Below are 3213 nucleotides of genomic sequence, written 5' to 3' on the forward strand. Positions count from 1 at the left end.
ATAAATGTTTGTTGTTGAAATCACCCAGACTGTAGTCTTTGGCTATGATAGCCTGACTGGATGATTATAAATGGCATCACAGAAACCAAGGAACTAGGTATTTTTCAGAAGCATTCTGCTTGGACAACAGTATTAAATCCGGAAATAAAATCAAGACAAGCAAATGAGTACAAGTGACATTTAAAAATCAGGTGTATTGAGAATAAAACAAAAAAAAATAGTAACTGTATTCTTACATTCACATGTTTAGATTTTACAAGTAAAATTATGTCACATATTTTATTATGTTTCATGACAGTGAGTCATCAAAATATATTGGTAGCTCCCTTACCATATTAACGGTTATTGAGTAACAATACAGACATGGTGTTGTGTGTTTCGTGAACATTCTGTGAGTTTGATCAGAATGGTGAATGGTATCTGGGTACAGAGAGAGACAATGGGCCTCATACCAAACTTCAGTAAAGAAGCCAATAAATAAACAAGATTTCCTACATGAGGAAAAAGAGATTAACTTAATATAATATGAGCTTCAAAGGAATTTTATTTCTAATGCACTGATGGAAGAGTAATGGTTAAAAAGCTGGAAATGGAGAAAACTATAGCCATTCTTAGCCCTTCGGTACAAATTTGTGGTACTGGCAGTTACAAAATAATCACTTTGAGAAGTCAAAGAGAAATAAGCAGTAAGTCAAGCAAGTTCCTGAGACATAGCAGTGAATAAATGACATGTAGAGAGAATGATCTAAGGGCTCTCCATCCTGGACATATACAAAAGGCTTCCATTCTTCCTGGGGAGCACTGAACATCACTGTGCTTGTTCCTGAATATATACTACTCATATGGAGGGAAACCACTGAACATATGTTACAAGTTCATTCATATTCCTGGCCAGGGAACTTGAAAACCACTGAAACACATTCCAACACCAGCAATGAAGTTTCTATTAGAGCTGTCTACATTAGCCTGCAGAACAAGCTTAATGAGACATCTTTCCTTTCTCCCTTCTTTCTACCCCATTAGCTTCTCTCCCGGGAGGCAACTATATTACTGTAGCTATCTTCACCCTTCCATGACCTTAGAGCTCAGTGCATGGAGAGAGCTTAAAATGTACAAAGGCCTTAGTATAATTCAATAAAAAAAGAAGCATCATCAATATCCTCAGACCTAGACGATGGGGAGACTCTGCCACTGAAGTTTCTGAATTTAGTTTGCCCTGCACCCTGAGAAGAATAGGGGCCAGCACTACCAAGCAACAAAGTATCTGCTATCTTACCTGACAAGTGATATGGAAGACCTTTAATGTCAACTTTGCAAAAACCTGGCAAGCAGAAAACAAAGTAATCGACAATACTATGTGTGAAATGAAGCTAAAATCAAAATAAATTTACCTCCATGAAAACATGTCCATGTGCAAGAGAAAAGGAAATTTCTATGGGTAGCAATAGCAAGGTACAAGCATATTAAAAACATGATTTAAAGTCTTTTAGATTTTCCAGTATTCATGCCACACAATGTGAGTCACGAAATAAGATTTACCACCTAGGAAGGAAAGAGGATTACGATGTGAGGTACAAATGACTTCAGATACAAGAATTGGATAGATTACTGTTTTATATGAGGCACACAAAGGTGATAAATAAAACCTAAGAGTCAGCAATCATGCCATATATACAAATGACTAGATATTCTACTTTTGTTCTCATGGCACAAAGCCATTTTGTGTCTGAAGATATGCCAGGAATCTCAGCTCTTCTGTCCATTTATTATTGGGTCATATTCAATCTCTTGATACACTATGAAACATTTAAACTGCAAAATTTAGTGTTGTAACATTTTGCCAGAGATTACAGTTTTATTTGGAACTGCTCTTAATAATGAGAAAGGAAACATAGAGAAAATAGGTTTTGTAGAAAGAGATGGTTTTGTAATCAACACAAATACTGGAAGAATTTTCATCATAAAAAATTTCAGAGGTCTATAAGAGGTCTCCCTCTTCCCCAAACTGCAAAGAGCACTTCTAGACACACACACACACACACACACACACACACACACACACACACAGACCATAGACACAGGACTTTGTACAAACCTTAATTTGAGTAGAGTTACCCTGCTAACCTTTCTTACAATGTGATTGCTTTCTTATACAGTAGCAATCAGGAAAAAAAGACGCGGGGGGGGGGGGGCGGCTATAATTTATAAAAACATGTGTGGGTAAGACAAAGGTTGCATGCTTTCAATACTGAACACTTAGAGATTTCTTCATATGAAATCATTCATTTCATATATTACCTCTACAACAAAGGCTTGTTAGGCTTTGGAACAAATGGAGGCTTGCACTAGCATGGCAATATAGCATTGGAACAGGTCAAAGTCCCTTCCCAATTTTGGACCCCTTCCAGAACCAGGATGTGGTAGATTCTATTCTGATTCAGAATATTTGTTCCTACTCCATGGGAGAAAATTGAACATTTCTGCCATGTTCATAGTGTGTTTCACCATGTAGCTTATTTTTTTTTAGTATATGAAATTTATTGTCAAACTGGTTTCCATACAACACCCAATGCTCATCCCAAAAGATGCCCTCTTCAATACCCATCACACACCCTCCCCTTCCTCCCACCCCCAATCAACCCTCAGTTTGTTCTCAGTTTTTAAGAGTCTCAAAAATATGGAACGCTTCACGAATTTGCATGTCATCCTTGTGCAGGGGCCATGCTAATCTTCTCTGTATCGTTCCAATTTTAGTATATGTGCTGCCGAAGCGAGCACTCACCATGTAGCTTATATTGCCTCTCACAGTGAAATAATTTTATTTTTCCACCCTCTGATATGAGGAATGGCAATTTGATTCACTTTGGCTGATGGGTTGGGAAGAACTAGTGTGTGTCTCTTCTGAACACAAGTTCAAGAGTATTTATGGTTCCACCACCTCTTTTCCCTGTGCCACAAGACCTGTCATAGCCAAACAAAAATGGCTTCTACAGCCTGGAGTGAAAATAAAGAAGAGGAGTACCACAAACACCAAAGCAAAAGGTAACATAAACAAAATAAAACGATACTTTGTTTTTTAAGTCATTGAGACGTGCAGGTTATTATAGCATACTCTAGTCTATCCTGGGGATACACAGAATGACACAGAAGGTGGCATAAATATTTTTAAATAAATAATATTTTATAAACAATGTAATATTTTAGTATATTTTA

At 37.1% G+C, this 3213-nt stretch overlaps 1 non-coding gene across 1 annotated transcript; it reads right to left on the bottom strand.

Annotated features, from left to right (window-relative positions):
* Nucleotides 1-2671: 2671 nt before the first annotated feature.
* Nucleotides 2672-2778, bottom strand: LOC122201588. The gene has a single exon (XR_006194269.1). It is a non-coding gene; the product is annotated as a U6 spliceosomal RNA (small nuclear RNA).
* Between the last annotated feature and the right edge of the window lie 435 nt (nt 2779-3213).

The sequence above is a fragment of the Panthera leo genome, chromosome D1, assembly GCF_018350215.1.
Source record: "Panthera leo isolate Ple1 chromosome D1, P.leo_Ple1_pat1.1, whole genome shotgun sequence".
In the NCBI taxonomy this organism is placed as follows: Eukaryota; Metazoa; Chordata; class Mammalia; order Carnivora; family Felidae; genus Panthera; species Panthera leo.